This window comes from Saccostrea cucullata, unplaced genomic scaffold, assembly GCF_032062105.1.
Source record: "Saccostrea cucullata isolate Sc308-1 unplaced genomic scaffold, CSIRO_AGI_Scuc_v1 ctg3887, whole genome shotgun sequence".
Classification (NCBI taxonomy): domain Eukaryota; kingdom Metazoa; phylum Mollusca; class Bivalvia; order Ostreida; family Ostreidae; genus Saccostrea; species Saccostrea cuccullata.
Window position 1 is genome coordinate 1 of NW_026935181.1, and position 21636 is coordinate 21636.

Sequence of the window (21636 nt, forward strand, 5' to 3'; positions counted from 1 at the left end):
TTTTGGAGAGCAGGTCTTCCAACAATCTATTGGAATTCCCATGGGTACCAATTGCGCCCCGTATATAGCAGAGCTATTTTTGTATTCATATAAAGAACAATTTGTCCAAAATCTTATGCATGAAAAGAAAAAAACCTTGCTATGGCCTTCAACTCGACATTTAGATATATCGTCAACGTATTGTCAATTAACGATGGCAATTTTCATTCTTATGTCAATAATTATCCTGGTGAGCTCGAGATAAAATTTACCACAGAGTCTGATACATCTGTTTCATATTTGGATATTTTACTTGAAAAAGACGTTAATGATAATCTATCAACAAGCTCTATGTCTACGATAAACATGATGACTTTCACTTTACAATTGTCAACTTCCCTTACTTATGCAGAAATATACCTTCATCACCTATGGTCGTTACAATGCTCTTATCAGCAAATATAATTTATCATTGAGTCAGATGCTGACTGGCGTTTTTCATATTAAATTATATATAAAATACAGCCGAGGGTAAGAAAACATTATTTATAGACTGCTTAATTGAAAACGCAACATATTTCTACATTTTTCAAAACAAGCTATTTCCGACAGATTTAGGCACATCTCTGCAGTTGAAAACTATGACGCCATGGCATAAACATTGCAATATACGTGACGTCACAACACGGAATACGAGGCTTTATTAGGGCAGTGACCTCTACCTTTATTAGGTCAATGCAAGGGGTAGTTGCAGGATAAATATAGACTGAATTGACAACGAATTTTTCCGTAATATCCCGATCATGACAAGGAACACACGGTGGGTGTGACCTTTCGGCAGGGTATGCTCACTCCTCCATGGCACCTGATCCCACCTCTGATGTTTTGGAGGTACGTGTTTGCTCTGCTCCTATTTTATATTGCTTTTTGATCTTGAATATTGTTTGTTTTCTCCACATGTTTCATGCATCATGCATTACAGTAGCCAAAAACTTCTTAACCATAAACAATAATTTGGATTTACGAGGGTTGTCCCAAAAAGTCGTAGACAGGGATAACAGTTTAGTTTCTCTTTGCTAAATTAAATTTCTTTCCTTGTCATAGCAAAAAGAAACATTTTATGATCATGCATGTCAAGTTTCATGATGATGAAATATTGAATAAGAAAATTATGAATAAATAAACAAAGCATGTAAATGTACATGGGCGCACGAAAGCAAACGTAATTTACGGCCCTTGTAACGTTATTATCTCTTTTTCTGCTTCACACACGTCTGTTAACATTCATTGTTTTAAAGTGAAAGACCATTCTTGACTAAAGGACTTATTTAAATTCACTACTTTTTTGTTTTTTGAAGCAGATTCAATTTTCAGTCGAACGTTAGTCGACAGATCGCCTTACATTGTAGGTATACGTTGTTTGATGTCTTTCGTGGTCCAGGTTGTTCCCTATTGCCTGTGCTTAACAAACAGTACTCTACTTCTTACATGCTGTAACTATTTTGAGTATATAGAGGAAAACTCTCATTTAATCTCCGCCCTTTGAAATTTAGTGTGTAATGTCACTTCTGTACTCTTTTTTCGTCTCTGTTGTATATAATCCATATCCAAAACAGTTAATTTCATCTCCTTGCGCCGTTTACGCGTTCGACGACGTCATTTTCATCAAACTCAATACCAACAACACTTTGAAAATCATGACACCAATCGTCTGTTTCTAAAGCTATTTATATGAAATCTTGACATATTAATAAGATTTTGATTCTGGTTTCACTGATTTAAATTTGAGTTCAATGTTTTGCGTAGTACTATAGAAATAAAAGCAAATGTAATAGTTATATACGTAAATTATTCTGAATTTTGGTCGCGCATCGACAGACCTTATCGGTCTTCATATAAATCGTCCTAATTTTAAAAATATAAAGAATATTTAAGAATTCAAAATTGTAAAGAACATTGAATATATCATATATATGCAAAATTTCGTAATTTCTTGATTGCTTATTCAAAAAGTTACTTTTTACAGTGTCTACGACTTTTTGGGACAACCCTCGTATAGATTCCGGTACGGTTGTCCGTTTCTTTTTCCGCCGAAATGCATGTAGGGAAGTTGACGATAGAAAAGTTAAAGTCGTCACGTTTATCATATAACTTGGTTGTTAGGTTACCATTAACTCTTTTTCAAGTAAAATATCCAAGTATGAAACAGATGTTTCAGACTCTGTGGTATCTTTTATCTCAAGCTCTTCTGGATATATCGTATCGACCCAGGAATGGAAATTACCAGATTAATAATTGACAATACATCGTCGATATATCTGAAGGTCGAGTTGAAGGCCACAGCAAGATTTTGCTGCTTCATATGAATATAAAAATAGGTCTGCTAATAACAGAGCGCAATTAGTTCCCATTGGAATTCAAATAGATTGTTGGAAGACCTTGTCTCCAAAAATCACATAGATATTGTCAATCAGAAACCCGAGTATCTTTTTGATGTCAACTTCAGAGTACTTGTGTGTGCAATCAGAATCTTTTTTAACAAAAAAATTTTGCAAATGACCAATGACCAGGTGAGTAAATTTACGAGTTCCATTTTCATTGAAAAAGCAGCTGTCAATGATATCAAAAAGCCTGGATTTTAATTTATCGTGGGGAAAAAGAAACGCATGTTAAACTTTTGAATTAAATTAAACCAATTATTTCGAATATGTTTTCCAGTATTGTTATCATACATTTTATTTCATCTTTACTCAACAAGTATCCAAAAGCTTGTGTGACTTTGACTGATAATTCCCGAGTTATTGAAATTGATATGTTAATACCCCCCCCCCCCCCCCCCCCCAAAATAAAAATTAAAAATTCTCGTAATCTCCTTTGCGCATCAGTAACAGACTTGATTTCCTGTGCACAGAGTTCAAAATAACACTTATCTTTCTAATAGGGTTATCATTCAACCCTTCCGGCCCCGTGGAGATCCGGGTTAGAATAGGTCCTCAGTACCCCCTTGCTTGTCGTAAAAGGCGACTAAATGGGGCAGTCCTTCGGATGAGACCGTATAAACCGAGGCCCCGTGTCACAGCAGGTGTGGCACGATAAAGATCCCTCCCTGCTCGGGGGCCGTAAGTGCCGAGCATAGGCTTAGGTTTGCAGCCCTTCATCGGCCATGGTGACGTCTCCATGTCGGTGAAATATTCTGGAGAGGGACGTTAAACAGTATACAATCAATCAATCAATCAATCAACCCTTCCGACGGTAGTCTTAATGGCTGAAAGTAGCTGTAATTATTCCAAAGCCAACAAAACCCCCGCCCAATGAATCCCACGAATTTCCGATTTAGGGTAGAATGTACAGAATCCAGCTGGTTTGGTACACGTGAATGTTTGTAAGAAAAAAAGTCTCGACAAACATTAGCTACATTTTTCCAGTGTAAACATGCTTAAAACGTTACGCATACGACGCGTACGTGCTCGTGTGAGAATAAAATCGATGTAAAGTTGCCAAGCTCGTGGACCAAATTAGAGCAGAGAGTTTCTGTCAATTTTAGGGTGAAAAAAAATGAGTATGATTGTCTGCTGTATAAATACATGTATCGGCTTCAGTGATAATGCCTTGACAAAAACCAGGGGGTGGAATGGTGAAAAGTCCTATCTTGATGTGACGTTGTTACGCGCCAATGTGACCGTCATCATGATGGTTGGTTAGAAACCTTTTAAGGGGGCCGACTTGGGTTTTATTGTTTGAAAACTACAATAGCGAAACTCTTTATCTTTATACCATATATAACTTACATTAACTTCAGTGTGCATGCCAAGTTTGGGGGAAATCCACTGTCCGGGTATTTTTAGGGACCGTCTCAAAATACACGTAAATTTACTATTGGATTATCGCAGAACTTGTATGAAGAAGGATATGGAGATAACGAACAGTATTCAATCTCAAAGTCCATTAAACAATATACGAAATAAGAGCAGAGCAAACACGGATCTCCGAAACATCAGAGGTGGGATCAGGTGCCATGGAGGAGTGAGCATCCCCTGCCGACCGGTCACACCCGCCGTGTGCTCGTTGTCATGATCAGGAAATAACGGAAAAAATCCGTCGTCAATTCAGTGTATAAATAATGGACTAACAATTGGTATGAAAAACGTCAGTCAGCATTTGACTCAATGATAAATTGTATTTGCTGACAAGGTCATTGTATCGACCATAGAACTTACGAAATGATGACTTTAAACGAGACTGTTGATATTCTTGTTTCATCAACTTGCTTGTCAATAATTTACCTCGTTTAAGAAATTGTTCATACGTAGAACATGCTCTTGCGTGTCGAATCAACTGAGATATATATACTCCGTATGCAGGTGATGAAGGTATATTGCTGCATAAGTAAGGGAAGTTGACGATAGAAAAGTTAAAGTCATCACGTTTATCATATAGCTTGGTTGTTAGATTACCATTAGTGTCTTTTCCAAGTACAATATCCAAGTATGAAGCAGAAGTGTCGGACTCTGTGGTATCTTTTATCTCAAGCTCACCAGGATATATCGTATCGACGTAGGAATGGAAATTATCATTTATTTATTAATTGACAATACGTCGTCGATATATCTAAATGTCGAGTTGAAGGCCACGGCAAGTGTTTTCTTCTTTTCACGCATAAGATTTTGCATAAATTCTGCTTCATATGAATATAAAAATAAGTCTGCTAATAACGGAGCGCAATTTGTACCCATGGGAATTCCAATAGATTGTTGGAATACCTGGTCTCCAAAAACCACATAGATATTGTCAATCAGAAACTCAAGCATCTTCTTGATGTCAAATTAAAAGTACTTATGTTTGCAATCAGAATCTGTTTTAACAAAATAATTTTGCAAATGACCAATAACGAGGTAAGTAAATTTACGAGTTCCATTTTTATTGAAGAAGCAGCTGTCAATGATATCAAAAAGCCTGGATTGCAAAGATGACACAACAAATTAAAGTTTAAAGTTTACTTGTGGCAATTTTTTTGGCAGCGGTGGAAATAAGTACATGTACATTAAATTATAAATGAGACCACATACAACTGCAAGGGGATGCCAGTTAGCAAGAGCAAGCCCCAAGCACACAACATATTTATATTTTATGAGATATTAATGACAAAAAATTATATCAACAGTCAACGTTAGATCAACATTCAACATTATCAACAACTTCATTGTATTATCAACATCAACATCAAATTGTCAATATTTCAATGACTTTCAGTTTGTCTTTCATCAACATCAAAATCAACAATAATATTGTATTTACCAATGACAACATATTTACAATCAATTATGAAGGGATTCCAATAGCACAGGGTTGATTCGCATGTGTGTCAGCATCCCCCACAAAATGGAATGCCACGTTTTAGTAAGTTTTTATTTCCGTCATTGAAATTGAGTGGTTCTTCAGTAGCACCCATTCAGAAAGGTAAATCAACTCCTGGGCTTTCCACCGCGCCAATAGAGGTAGTTTTGGTGTTGACCAAAGAGAATTTACCAATGCTACAAATATACCTGGCAGTAAAACATTTAAAAAGAAAAAAAACAGGTTTAAACATATGCAGAATGGGTAGGGAGGGGGGATTTCTTGTTGTTTTGCAACGTCTCAGCCTCGCTTCATCAGGATGGAAAAGGACGATAATTCCTCTAAAACACTGAGAGTTGTAATTTCGCAATAAAAGATTAACTAATAACTGCGTCTGCGATAACGGCGCATATCCGGCAAACTGCGCTGGGATATGCAGAATTATATAGGAAATGCCGTTTTAGCGCTTTAAAGAAAATTTACAAATACCACAATAGACTTTTTGTTCAAACTACAATGTATGATGAGTTATACTATATGGAACATCAGGCACGTAGCATCGATTTTGAAAGTGGGGGGGCCAGGCACTGAAATTTTTTTTTTTACATACCTGAGAAAGTTGACAAGCAAAAAAAAAAAAAAGGAAAATTGCGCAAAGTCGAAATTCCTATTTCGGGGGGGGGGGGGGGGGGGGGGGGGTTGAGGCAAACTTTTTTAACTACCAGTTCCTTTTAATACCCATTTTTTAAGCTTACAATACAATATTTCCTTCATATTACTTTACTTTAGTAAAAAGTGCGGGGGCCAATCAGCCTTTCAATGAACATTTTCAATAGTAAAAGTATTGTTGGCAAAAAAAGTGGGGGGGCCAGGCCCCCCCTGGCCCCCCCTGTTGCTACGTCCCTGAACATTATATGTAAGAAACACAATGTTATCAGAGGGAGCATCTCAAAATGACAAAAATTAACGATTTTTCCTGTTTTTATAGAGTACTACAAAATATGACAGGCACAAAGGATTTATATGAAATCATAATAAAAATAATAGAGATATTGTCAAATTTTTATGTTTTACATTTTAAGAGCGTGTGTTTATTACTTTTTCTTTTATAATATTTTTATTGACCCTTTCTTTAAGAGCTTCAGTTTATCATAAAGTCAAAAACACACTGTAACGACGTCAACCTACCAAAATCGGTTAAAAAATCTGTTATATCAAATTGTAATTACATTTTTAAACCTGTAATTTCTTAATTTTGTTTAATTTTATTAATTAAGCGAAAAAAGTTGCTTTAAAACAGTAAATACGCTTCATTTTACTATGATGCGCGAAATATTGCGCAATGAAAACCACAGTCGGCCCCCTTAATCTAACTCTCTGACAACCAAAAAAAAACTTTTAAAAACAATCTGCACAGCAACATGCTGTTGCCTTTTTATTCACTTGTGTAATATTGAATTCAATTACTAGACCAAATGCAACTTCCGTCAGCTATACCATGATTGCAAGAAATTTATAATGACTGCAAATATGCAAAAACGATGTCTTTAACTCTAATGTTTAGCACTACAAAATGTGGTCACAAAATTATCATCATCAACATGCACGTGTTTTTGACTTTTTATCACTTCCCCTACGTGACGCCATACATTTCATGGTTGAGTAGTTTTGACCAGCGATTTTATTGCAAAGTAACCAAAGTACATATCTGACCAATTTTTATAATTTCGGCCACAAAGTCAAAAAAATACGCATATTATGTTTTTATGCGTTTCTTTTTCCTTTAAGTATATGTAATTTTTCAAAACATTTTACACAATAATCTAAAACTAATAAAAAAAATGAGGGCATCTTAATCTTCTTTTTGAATGGTATAGGGTATGTTAATATTTACATAAAAAGAAGTCTCCTTAAACCTTTCGTTTTTGTAAATTTAGAAAGGAAAATATTTCAACATAACAATTTTGATAAACCGTCGAACTTGTGATGAGTCATTTTTTCGGAACTTATAATGGTTATAAAAATACACAAACCCACACAAACAACAGGCGGACTTTCTTCAAAAGAAAGCACGTATTCTACATTCTTTATCTAGCAATAAAAGTTCATTTTTTCTTTTATATAAAGAGCAACTTTCCCTAATGACAAAACCGTGTGTACACTGTATTCTTGTATTCTCTTAACAATAACTTTGCATACATGCATTGTAAACTTTTTTTGGTTCCCGTTTAACTTTTATTTGTGATATTTAAACACATTACTTGGGAAAAGAACTACACGAGATATATATTTTAGATGCGGTCGGTTTTCGAATAATACTTTAAATATTTCAACACTGAAAAATTTGTTAACAGGTCTTTTTCTTTTAATATTGCCGCTACATGTTCATGTACCTCCACAGTAAGCAATTTGATTTGATAGGTACTTTCCAAATCCTTCATTTATCTTTTACATAGAGAAAAGTTAATAAACATGTATTTTTGCTAGCATGTCTCTAACAATCATTGCCGAGAAATTGACTTTTTTCGTCATGCAGAAAACTAATTTTTTTTTAAACTAAGCTATCGTTTTATGGAATAACTATCTATTTTTGGTTGTTAAGTTTGTATGGTGTATCAATCAGTTTTTGCTTTCGATAATTTGCATAATTTATACACATTCTCAATGTAACGATCGCCTCTGTGATTGAAAAAGTTAAGATAGAAAGTTCATTATCAATTATTTGGAGACTGTAAGTGCAAATATCCTTGCTTGTAAAAATATATGTTAAATTTAATTATATGCACACAATAAATATCTGTTTACATTAAGCATTTTGAGAAACAATATTGATTTCTGGGCTATTTGTAAACAAGGTGTTAATTAGAAATATCTCAAATAATATATAAAAGTAAATCACGCGCTTTTCATTCAAATATATATACACAATATGGAGAACTATCATCTAAGTTCGAGGGACTCAAAGCTAGCAACGCCACCCGCAGATGATATTTTGCAAAAATAAAAAAAATCTGCAGTGTCAAAACATTGTAAATAAGCATATCTTGTCAGTTGAATCATAAATGTAAAAAAAAAAAGGATTTTGCCATAACACTCTAAAGAAATATCCACAGACTAATAATAACATAAAAAAAAAAAAAATGTTAATGGGAACATTATCATTACATAAATAAATTTTTAGTTATTATACTATTATTATAACTAATTGCCTCTTTCAATTTATATGCCACAAATATGTCTAATACATTAACTAGAAGGGAGAATGGGATATTTTTGTTGTCAACAGCTCTGGAAAAGCTGACTCAATGAACAGGTTTTTTTTTTTTTAAAGAAACTAGAGTTATCCTTCTTAATCCATATTCCAAACTAGGAATCAATATCGTCTTCTAAAAAAGGATTGACCAAATTATTTCGAGACTTATATTAGTAAATGTATAATATAACATGTTTTTGAATATTAAACAATATACAGGTAAATTTATATGTTCATGAACATAATAAATCTGTACAATTTTTCTGGAAATGTAAGAGAAATATTTTTTTTTTCGTTTTTGTTCCATTTTACAAAAAAATATATCTACATACATTAGTGAGCGTATTGTTTGTAACTTATTAAATTTTGACCTGCCCAGCGATCCAGAATTTGCATTTAAGTTTTAAATAAATCGTGGTATATAAATTTTTAAAATACAAATTATTAGGATTTATTGTTAAAATATATTTCTACCAAATTTGGATAACATATGACGTCAAATAAAAAATATATGACAGAAGTTCATGAACTTTCAGAACAATCACGCCCATTTTGGACTAAATTTTCAGTGTGATGCCAGCTGGAAATCTCACATACGAATTACTTATGAAAACACATGTAAACTTTTAAATGTTCTACGAATGTTAAAACATTCCCTTTGTCGAGATGCGTTTATAAAAATATATATGCCATTTCTTAGACCAGTTTTATAATATGGTGATGTTGTTTGGGATAACTGTTATGAAAAGGAATCATCTTTATTGGTAGAAGTTCAAATTACTTCTGCAAGAATTAATTATTACAGGAATGAGAGCGAAATGGGGTGGAATACATTATCTGACAGAAGGAAAATACATCCAATGTAAATTAATATTATTTTACAAAATAGTCTATGAAATAGCGCCACAATACCTTCAAGATCTATTAATACCTTGTTTAAACTTTTTGAATCAACTATTAATCATATAAAACAACTCCAGTAAATGTGAGCATGGGACAATGTCTTGGGAATGAAATCTTTCAATTTCATACTTAAAAAGTGACAATTAAAGAAGCTCTACGGTTTTTCCGGTGACAAAGTGAATATCATGCAGAAACCGACGAAAACCACGTGTCGCCATTGAATCGTAAACACGTAGTAGAGTGTCATGCTTTCGGACTCATTCACTTGACTGGCGAACAGGTGTGACGAACATATCGTCACGTGTTGAAAATTGCCTCCCATATAAGGTAGTTGTCTCGACCTGTTTATGAAGAAAATAGACTTTCCAGACGTTTAATCATAAATTGGATTGATCGTTTTAGTTAAGGGAGGGAGATGGTTAAAAATGACGTTTGTTTTGTACCGCCAGCGAAAGCAAACTGTGGAAGAGATGTGTCCTTTGTTACGCAATTTGTCATGAAAGAGTGCAAAGTTACAGTTCAAAACATGGTTGAATATCTTTTAACAATATTATCAATATTAAATCCCTATTATTATACTCTCATGTTAAATACCAAAATCTTATTGGTTTAGACGCAGTTAACAATCCGTTCTATTACCCTCAGCCTTAGCAACACACGTGACAACGGGTAACACAACGGTAATGTCACATGCATGGAAATTATGCGCGTACGGTTCACCGTAGAATTCTCAAAACGTCTGTTGTGCGTTTGAAAGAACCGGAATAAACTTGACGTTAATAAAAGCTTGCGTCCGATGTAGCTTACTTGAAAACGACAGACGAAACATGCTTGCGAGTGCAGAAATAATGAAACTTTAGATGATAAAGGACTCTTAGAGTATCAAATAAACAATAAAGCGGTCAGTAAATCTCTTTCGAAGTAGCGTGGAGTTTGAAAGCTTTCCAAATGTGAACATAAAGACGATCGACGATTTTTTTCTGACATCCTAAATCAAGAAGACATTCAGTATAATAAAATAAATGGTGCCTGTTTTGGAGGGACGCGGAGGTTGACAATGGTTTTCCGAGGGGTGTCAATTTCAACTGTTACCCTCCAAAACAGACACCATTTATATAATATATCTTTTGATTTTGACTTTTAACATATTAAACATAATGATAAAAAGAAGGCCCCGTACGACTAAATCCATCTTTGTTAAACGACGTTCCTTAGACAGAGATATCGGGTTGTGATGGTCATTATGTTCTTTCTGGGAAAGGATATCCTTATTTAATTATCCTATCTCCAAGATTTGGTCATTTCTGTCAAATGAATCGTTCTTGTTATAAAAACAACTTGCATGGTAAGACTTGGAAAAATATTTTAGTCTCTATGACCAAAATGCTTCAGGGCATGTCACGTGACCCCCTGAATCACGTGATTCGCGCATGTGTAGAACGATGGCAGATAAGCATTAGAATCAGAGAGGGTTACTTTAAAAAATAATGAACACTGAAACCTAATTTAATTTGTTTAATGGAAGTTATTCAATTTGTTCGCGAACTTTTGATCACTCCTCGTATATACTGAAAATAAATGGCATTAAATGCTTTAAAATCTGTTCCTTGATATTAATCAAACATTTATGATGAACACGGATGCCTTTTCCTAATTTGTTAAATGTGTGGACTTATGGTCAGGGGTAGCTGCAATAATGTAGCCCTCTCCGATTTTTTTTTCATTTTGAGAGAGGGCTACAACTCCTTAGGGTCTCCGTAATGGTGGAAATGCGGCAGTGAATCACTCCCGCACGGATTTCGGCTCAAACACATATTCACAACGACCCATATATCGGTTATTTTTCGTTTATGTCAACATCACAACTTGAATTTATCCGCCACGTTCACTGACCTTGACAGATTTTATTTTGGGACAGCTAATGAAAATTTAAAATCTGTAGGAGCGGATCTTTCAGGAATTCCCTTATTTTAAGCATACATATCGCGTTTACGTAAAAACAACACTTGAAAATGGTTTAATTTACTGTATATGGGGAAAATAACTCGCGGTGTTAATATTCGCTATATTCACGGTGATAATAAATCCGTGAATTCAAGAAACAGTGAATAATTTTTCAATAATCTCCATGTTTTATTTGGAAATTTGAGAATAGACTACGATAGGTTTAATTACATTTACATGTACAACAATACATGGCCATTTCAGTAATTACGAGTAGTACTTATCAGTCAATTATTTTAATTAGCACACTTTACATTTATTCAAGTCAACAGATAATAACCTGTATTTGTTTAAAGGCTTTTTAATAGCCAACGCTACATGTTTCACCAATCAAAACCCTTGGGCCATGAATTTTGATTACACGTGCGTAACTAATGTTACCACGGACGGTGTGTGCATTACCTGCATTATCATGCATATTATAGTTTTTATCGACATTTTGATTTTAAAAAATCATTCAAATAACTATCGAACTTACTGAAGATTTGGAAGGATATTATTTCATCGACCTACATTAACACATTTATTTCCGTCCAGTGGTTTTTCGCCGCGATGTATTGAAGATCTTGGGGTGTACATGCATTCGTCGTAATAGAATATAGGAAAGTTATTTGACGTTTAAATTCAGGGACTTTTGATAACTGCACCTGTTTTAATAAATTGTCAATTATTTATTAGGTCTAACTATTTTATATTAACCTACCCTATTGTTCGTGAAATAAAGACAACAATGATGAATGTCGTTTACATATAGCAATGAATTAAACGGATATCGACAAGGGGGGTAACTTCTATAACATAAGACTTCCGCGTATTCAAGAAACCGCGATCGTGTCCGATGAGAGAAAACCTTGAAAATTACAACCCGTGAAATTAAACCCCTATACAGTATCGATATTTTTTGTGATACATTTCAGCACAGTCGTCGACATTTGCTTTTTATACTCCCGCTCCGAAGGAGAGGGGGGTATACTGTTTTACCCTTGTGTGTCTGTCCGTCCGTCTGTGTGTCCGTGGAGCTGTGTGTCCGTCCGTAACAAATTTTCGTCGCAGTTTTCTCAGCAACTACTTATCTTAGCTTATATGCTTGAAATTTTAACACAATCTTCTCTGAGGCATGCCATATGGTGGGATACATTTTCGCTAAAATCCAATGTCAACTTCCTGTTTGTCTGTGCGTCTGTCCGTTTCATACATAACAAATTTTCATCGCAGTTTTCTCATTAGCTATTCATAGCGGATGGTTGTAATTTTATTACGCTCTTTGTTGAGGCATGCCATATGGTGGGATTAATTTTGATGTCAACTTCATATTTTTCTGTGCATCTCCCAGTAATTGAACTTGTGTATATTAACATGATAGTGCTTATTTACATCAGAGCAGGGGTATTACTAGTGAGCATTGGCTCACAGATTTCTTGTTTTAGTTGTTCTAAATTTCAAGCGAAAGTCTCAGTACGTCACGCGAGAACTGTCATGGCTGCTGCTGGTAATCACGTTGTTAGAATGATCTGTGTCTCGGTACAAGCCCTTACCACAGTTAGAATACGTCCCATATACTTGCAATGTAGCAAATCGGAGCGGATCCGCTCCGAAACTATTTTGAAGAACATAAAAGGATTTGCACTGGAAATAACTACCAAATTAATCAAAACAAACCTTTTTGAGATTGCTTATGCCTTTTATCCCATAAAATAATCCATCTTAAGACGAGAATCCAATTAATTTTCTCAACGTTTATCTCTCGCTTCAAATTTACCTGCCATGTTTACATTCGGAACTCTCTAGATTTTATGTAGTAAATGCACTGAGTCATAGTGAGTACGAGTTATCGCCCATGTTTATTTTGCTACATTACGAATACACGGAACGTATTCTATCGTTAAACCGAGTCCGTAGGACAATATCATTTTAACGATAGAACGTTCTATCTAGTACTCATGCAGATATATTTTAGGCCTACATGGTTTTCGAGTTTAGCGGCCTATGTTGTTGACAGTGAATAAAAATTCCGACTTATAAGAAGTAAGTTGAATGTAAAAATAATTTAGAAAACATCTCTCCAGAAAACATCAGATAAAAAAATCGGAGAGGGCTACATTATTGCAGCTAGGTCAGGGATTATTGCTAAATATTACTGATTTTAGTTGAGATGCATTAATTGTTTTTATTCCCCTACTCTGCCTACGCGTATTATGTAACCAAACTAAACATGCTAATTGAATAGTTATGTTGAGTAATGGTGCCTCTTTCAAAATTATGAATGGCATGGCCATTTGGTTTAAAACATGAACCAAATTCAATTGTTGGAAAGTTGTTGCATGATATTCAGGTGACCTATAAGGCCCACTGGCCTCTTATTTTGTATTTAGGGATTATATGTTACAAGTGAAATTAGTTCTTGGGTTATAGGTTTTGGGGAGGGGGACGTTGTTCCAATGTATATGGCGGGACTGAGGAGTCCGCAGGTGGTCCAAAACCTAATGTCATCCCCATTTCTCCTTGAGCAAGGAGTTAATTTAGAGGATGTAAACAAGCACTATCATGTTAATATACACGTTCAATTACAGGCAGATGCACAGAAAAATATGAAGTTGACATCAGATTCATATCAAAATTAATCCAACCATATGGCATGCCTCAATAAAGAGTGTAATAAAAATTCAAGCATCCGCTATGAATAGCTAATTAGAAAACTGTGACGAAGATTTGTTATGTGTGAAACGGACAGACGCACAGACAAACAGAAAGTTGATATTCGATTTGAACAAAAATGTATCCCAACATATGGCATGCCTCAGAGAAGATTGTGTTAAAGTTTCAAGCATCTACGATGAGTAGTTGCTGAGAAAACTGCGACGGAAATTTGTTATGTATGAAACGGACAGATGCACAGACAAACAGGAAGTTGACATAAGATTTGAGCGAAAATGTATCCCACCATATGGCACGCCTCAGAGAAGATTGTGTTAAAATTTCAAGCATCTACGATGAGTAGTTGCTGAGAAAACTGCGACGAAAATTTGTTATGTATGAAACGGACAGACACGCAGACAAACAGGAAGTTGACATCGGATTTGAGCGAAAATGTGTCCCACCATATGGCATGCCTTAGAGAAGATTGTCTTAAATTTTCAAGCATCTACCATGGGTAGTTGCTGAGTAAACTGCGACGAAAATTTGTTACGGATGGACACACAGCTACACGGACACACAGACAGACAGACACGCAAGGGTAAAACAGTATACCCCCCTCTCCTTCGGAGCGGGGGTATAAATATAACAAGAGGCCCATGGGCCACATCGCTCACCTGAGTAACTTGGGTGATGCAGTTCTTTACCAGATACCACCTCTTGCTATACCTGTCATGCCCCACTTCCCCCCTTCCCTTTTATGATTTTAAAACTTAAGAATCTACACTACCTAATGCTGCTTCCACACAAGTTTAAGCTTTCCTGGCCCAGTGGTTCTTGAGAAGAAGATTTTTAAAGATTTGTTCTATATATTTCTATGTAAAACTTGGATTCCCTATTGTGGCCCCGCCCTACCCCTCGGGGTCATGATTTTAACAATTTAATATCAACATGTACACTACCTAAGGATGCTTCCATATAAGTTTTAGCTTTTTCTGGCCCAGTGGTTCTTGAGAAGATTTTTAAAGATTTGTTCTATATATTTTTATGTAAAATTTGGATTCCTTATTGTGACCACGCCCTACCCCTGGGGGTCATGATTTGAACAATTTAATATCTGCACTACCCAAGGATGCTTCCAAATAAGTTTCAGCTTTCCTGACCCAGTGGTTCTTAAGAAGAAGATTTTTAAAGATTTGTTCTATATATTTCTATGTAAAATTTGGATTCCTTATTGTGGCCCCGCCCTACCCCCGGGGGTCATGATTTGAACAATCTAATATCTACACTACCCAAGGATGCTTCCAAATAAGTTTCAGCTTTCCTGGCCCAGTGGTTCTTGAGAAGAAGATTTTTAAAGATTTTTTCCTATATATTTCTATGTAAAACTTGGATTCCCTATTGTGGCCCCACCCTACCCCCGGGGGTCATGATTTTAACAATTTAATATATACACTACCCAAGAATGCTTCCACATAAGTTTCAGCTTTCCTGGCCCAGTGGTTCTTGAGAAGAAGATTTTTTAGTGACCCACCCTATTTTGTCTTTTCTTGATTATCTCCCCTTGTAAGGGGACTTGGCCCTTCGTTTTAACAATTTAAACTTCCCTTTACCCAAGGATGCTTTGTACCAAATTTGATTAATATTGGCCTATTGGTTCTTGTGGAGAAGTCGAAAATGTGAAAAGTTTACGGACGGACGGACGACGGACAAAATGTGATCAGAAAAGCTCACTTGAGCCTTCACTTGAGCCTTCTGCTCAGGTGAGCTAAAAAGTCTGGACACAGTGAACTGTACCATGTTGTCAAAAATTTAATTGTTTTTACCGTTCACGTAGCTCACTTCGTGATCGGGAGGTCGCTGGTTTCGAATCTCGGCCGCGACTGACCTAAGTCGATAAAAAAAAATTAGTAGCAACTGTTCCTTCGCCATGCGCTCGGCACTTAAAGTGAAAGTTGCGGGTCCTTCGGATGAGGCCTTAAAAGCCGAGGTCCTGCGTCACGGCAGGCGTTGGAATAATAAAGATCCCTCACTGCTCAATGGCCCTTAGTGCCGGGTAAAGGTCAAAATCCGAAGCCGAGTGAAAAATCCTCGAATGGGACGTAAAACAACATACAATCAATCAATCATCAATTTAATGTTTTTGGTATAGTAAGTTGGACCCACACCGGATCCGGCTGAGGTCACATCCACCTCACCTGAGTGATGGGGATGCTACAGGCTGGTGCATATAACTATACGATTTGTATATGCCTCTCCCATGTAAAATTTACAGGCACGCGTAACATCGTTGTTGAAAGTGGGGGGGGGGGGGGGGGGGCAGCAAAGAAAATATTTTTTACTTACCAGTAAAAGTTGACAAAAAAAAAAATTGCCCAAACTCGAAAATCCCATTTCGGGGGTAGTGGCTAACTCCCTTTCACTTCCAATTTTTTGGGTATACAATACTACATTTCCTTCATATCACTAAACGGTGGTAAGAAGTGGGGGGGGGGGGGCAACGAACCTTTCAGTGAACATTTTCAATAGTAAAGGTATTGTTGGGAAAAAAAAGTGGGGGGCCAGCCCCCCCCCCCCCTGTTGCTACGTCCCTGATTTAGGCCAGGTGGTACTGCAGCAGACAAGGTGAGAAGGCAGGTGCAGGTAAAGGTTCCCTCTTTGGAACGCTGTGACCTATTTAAATCCGTTTCCGCCTACTTGGGTAACATTAAATTACTCAAGAATAACCTGCAAGAATTCTGGAAATGAAAAGAAAGTAAATGTCGGTAATGAAAAAAAAAACTGTCGGAAATGAAAGGAAAACAAGTTGTCGGAAATGAAATTCTGCGTTTTTAACCAGATATTTTGATTTATTTCATAATTAAAAAAAAATAAATAAAAACATTAAATAATTTTTTTTTACACTAAACAAAATGAAGTATACATGGAATTGTATCCATATGATACTAATTAACTAGAGAAGTTACTCTGTCAAGTCACATGTATTATGACTTTACATGTTTGATGATTTCATGTGGTTTGGCGGGTTTAAGTGTAAGGCGCATGATTATTTTGGGGTATTAGTGCGCCCACTCTTTTGTGTATTTCCGGTTTATCAAGCATGGTTTGTCAGGCAGATATATCAGGTCCACGGTCCAAATTTACCTTGTTTATGTTGCATTTACTTGTGATTTATGAATATTAGTTTATGATAAATTACTCATAGATCAGATTATTTTGCTATGACGTGTAAAATGTAGGATCTGTTAGCTATATTTTGTCATATTGTATAGGAATGATTGTTAACAGTGATTTTTGCGCCAAATTTACAGTCCTTGGACATTCAGAAAAAATATGCCTAATATATATTGAATCTTTAATAGAATTAAATATATTTGGCCAGCTACTAGTATTTGTCTTTTTCATATATGAACTTGTGCAGTTGAACAGTACGTACATTAAAATATCAAATTCTTGTCATTTTATGAAATCGGTCGTCGGTCTAGGAGCCAGTCAAAGCGCCCCCTAATAAAACTGATGCACTTGTGTCAACACAATAAATTGATCTACCCGATTCCTCGTGTTTTCCTATGGATTTTTTGACTGTCTTTGACCTGGGTTTTTCTGACTGCGTGTGGGCAGTGACATCTCTAAACGATAAACTTCATCTTCAGTTTGATTGGACAAGTAAAATGTATTCTTTAAAGGTTTAAATACCTTCATTCATTCCTAAATTCATTAGAATAATGCATTGATAAAACACGGGTAAATCCGGGTGAATCTCAGATGGTGATAAGACTATAATTGCTATCAAAACATATTTCACGCTTATATTGTTCTATTCCTAATTATCAAATTGTGCAAAACGGGAACACACCCTTTAGATAATAGTATTAAAGACAGGATGACTTGAAATATAAACATTCTTTAATAATGTACGGCACTATTTGACACTATCATTGTGTAAAAACCTGTCAAATTCTTTTAGTGGTCTCGTGTCAAAAGTTATGTGAGACTAGATACAAGCGCATGATTTTTTTTTTACATTAGAAATTGAAGATTTAACATTTGAATGAGTAATTGGTTATCAGACAGTCGTTGACATCCGTAATGAATTGCAATTGAGAACATTTTGAAAGCTGTCAAATACCTAATAAACTAAGACCTTATTATTTTTTATGATTGCCTTTCTGTATGATCAATTTTCATCTTAGTGGAAAGCTATAATGGGTAAGAAGAATATAAAATTACATTGATAAAATATCCCATATAAATTGGTTGGGTTGATTGTAAGGAGTTAAGAGATCTACTGATATTTTTAAAATATTTCGTCAGCGCTCTTAAAGGGGAAAAATTTCGCGCGTTTCTTTAATATATGAACAAATGCCTTATAATTGATTTGTATGTTGTGAAAAGTCCCTCTCGAGAATTTTTCACTCATATGGAGACGCCACCACTTGGCGGAGAGCTACAAATGTTGTCCTTTACTCGGCACTTGGGGCCATTGAGCAATGAGGGGTCTTTTTCGTGCCAGCACCTACTGCGAAACGGGACCTCGGTTTATGCGGTCTCATCCAAAGGACCGGTCTCCACAGTGAGATTTGAAGCCGCGGCGTAAGGATCGACTCCTTACTGCGCTACTTTATCTAGAACAGACGCTCTAACCACTGCGCCACGCGGGCGATTCATATGCCTTGTGTTCCGAGAACTATTTTGTGAAAATTAAAAAAATAAACAAGTTTTCGGATGCCTTGTGTTCTTAGAACTTGTTGGTTTCCATTTTTTTCACAAAAAACAGTAAATTTTATACAGCCCTGAAAATTATGGCATGATTTTTTGAGAAGCGAAGCTTTATTAAGAAACGTGTTATATGTACTTAGGCTAGAGATACATGTAGTTCAGAAAGCGGGTTTAATGTACATACACCTTTTCTTTGGTAGTTTAGATAAAATTTGAATCATTTTCTAAAATATATCATATCTTGTTACTTGTACTGGTGATGTTGCATGCTTATTTTACTAAATCATTACGGTTTTCGATAAAAGAAAAGGACGCATCTTTATCGTAAAGTTATTATATTACATGTGAAAATAAAAAAAAAACAATATTCAAATCTAAATATCTGTTAGTATTATAATTGCATTGAGTCGCCCGCGTGGCGCAGTGGTTAGAGATCTGATCTAGAGACGCGAAGTAAGGAGTTGATCCTTACGTCGCGAGTTCGAATCTCACTGTGCGACGTGGAGACCGGTTCTTCGGATGAGACCGTATAAACCGAGGTTCCGTGTCCCAGTAGGTACTGGCACGAACAAGATTCCTCCCTGCTCAATGGCCCAGACTGTGACACGCAAGTACAGGACAACAAGAGGCCCATGGGCCACATCGCTCACCTGAGCACTAAGGGTAGGAAAAAGTAGAAAATGGCTTTTTATTGTAAAGTTTAAATCCAAAAGTAGTCCCATGACCAATCATGGATTTGCTATTTTTTAGAAAATGATTTTTTAAGAATTTTCCTATATATATCTTTAAAAACTTTGGTCGGCCATTTTGGCCCCGCCCTACCCCCGGGGGTCATGATTTGAACAAACTTGAATCTACACTACTTGGGCATGCTTCCATATTAATATGATGAATTATGGCTTTGTCATTCTTGAGAAGATGATGTTAAAAGAATTTTCCTATATATTTCTATGTAAAACTTTGGTCGGCCATTTTGGCCCAGCCCTACCCCCGGGGGTCATGATTTGAACAAACTTGAATCTACTCTACCTGAGCATGCTTCTATATAAATATGATGAATTATGGCTTTGTCATTCTTGAGAAGAAGATTTTTAAAGAATTTTCCTATATATTTCTATGTAAAACTTTGGTCGGCCATTTTGGCCCAGCCCTACCCCCGGGGGTCATGATTTGAACAAACTTGAATCTACACTACCTGAGCATGCTTCTATATAAATATGATGAATTATGTCTTTGTCATTCTTGAGAAGAAGATTTTTAAAGAATTTTCCTATATATTTCTATGTAAAACTTTGGTCGGCCATTTTGGCCCCGCCCTAACCCCGGGGGTCATGATTTGAACAAATTTGAATCTACACTACCTGAGCATGCTTCCTTATAAATATGATGAATTATGGCTTTGTCATTCTTGAGAAGATTTTTAGAGAATTTTCCTATATATTTCTATGTAAAAGTTTGGTCGGCCATTTTAGCCCCGCCCTACCCCGGGGGGTCATGATTTGAACAAACTTGAATCTACACTACCTGAGCATGCTTCCACATAAATAAGATGAATTATGGCTTTGAAATTCTTGAGAAGAAGATTAAAAAAAAAATTCCTATATAGTTCGAAGTAAAACTTTGATCGGCCATTTTGGCCCCGCCATACCCCCGGGGATCATGATTGAACAAACATGAATCTACACTATCTGAGCATGCTTCCATATAAATATGATGAATTATGGCTTTGTCATTCTTGAGAAGAAGATTTTAAAAGAATTTTCCTATATATTTCTATGTAAAACTTTGGTCGGCCATTTTGGCCCCGCCCTACCCCCGGGGTCATGATTTGAACAAATTTGAATCTACACTACCTGAGGATGTTTCCCCATAAGTTTCATCTTTCCTGGCACAGTGGTTCTTGAGAAGAAGATTTTTAAAATATGCCACTTAATTTTCATTAATTCCCAATTATCTCCCCTTGAATGAGGGCGTAGCCCTTCATTTGAACAAACTTGAATCCCCTTCACCCAAGGATACTTTGTGGCAAGTAAGGTTGAAATTGGTCCAGCGGTTCTTGAGAAGAAGTCGAAAATGTGAAAAGTTTACAGACAGACGGACAGACAGACGGACGCCGGACAAACTGTGATCAGAAAAGCTCACTTGAACTTTCAGCTCAGGTGAGCTAAAAACTGCAGCTCTTCATCGGCAAGTGGCGGCGTCTCCATGTGAGTGCAAAATTCTTGAGAGGGACGTTAAACAATGTTCACTCAATCTATCGGTATTGATTTCTTGCAAAGAAAGAGTTGGCGCTCATCTGGTAAAAGAAATATTGGGTACGTTCATTGATTTCACCATTAAAGTTTTCCACGTAATGAGTCTTACTTACTCCTATCCAAAAAAAATGCGTTACTCAGATGTAATCGTTATATCTTAATTTAGATTTTTATCTCTACTGGTCAGAGACCAGAAGAGCTTATGCGATAGTAAGGTGTCCGTCGTCCGTCCGTCTGTCTGTTCACAATTTTTCAAAACGCTACTTCTACAGTTTTGGTCTGATTTTAAAATTACTTTGCACACAAGTAGACTACACTAAGATACATGAAATAGTGCACTGGATTTTGATTTCATTGAACGGTGTTGCCATGGTTACTAAAAATAGAATTTTCTGTGAAATTCCTTTAAAACGCTACTCCTTTTACAGTTTTGATCTGATTTCAGTATAACTTGGCACACAAGTAGACTATACTAAGATACATAAAATATTGCATCGTTTTTTTATTTTGATGAATGGTGTTGCCATGGTTACTAAAAATAGAATTTTCTGTGAA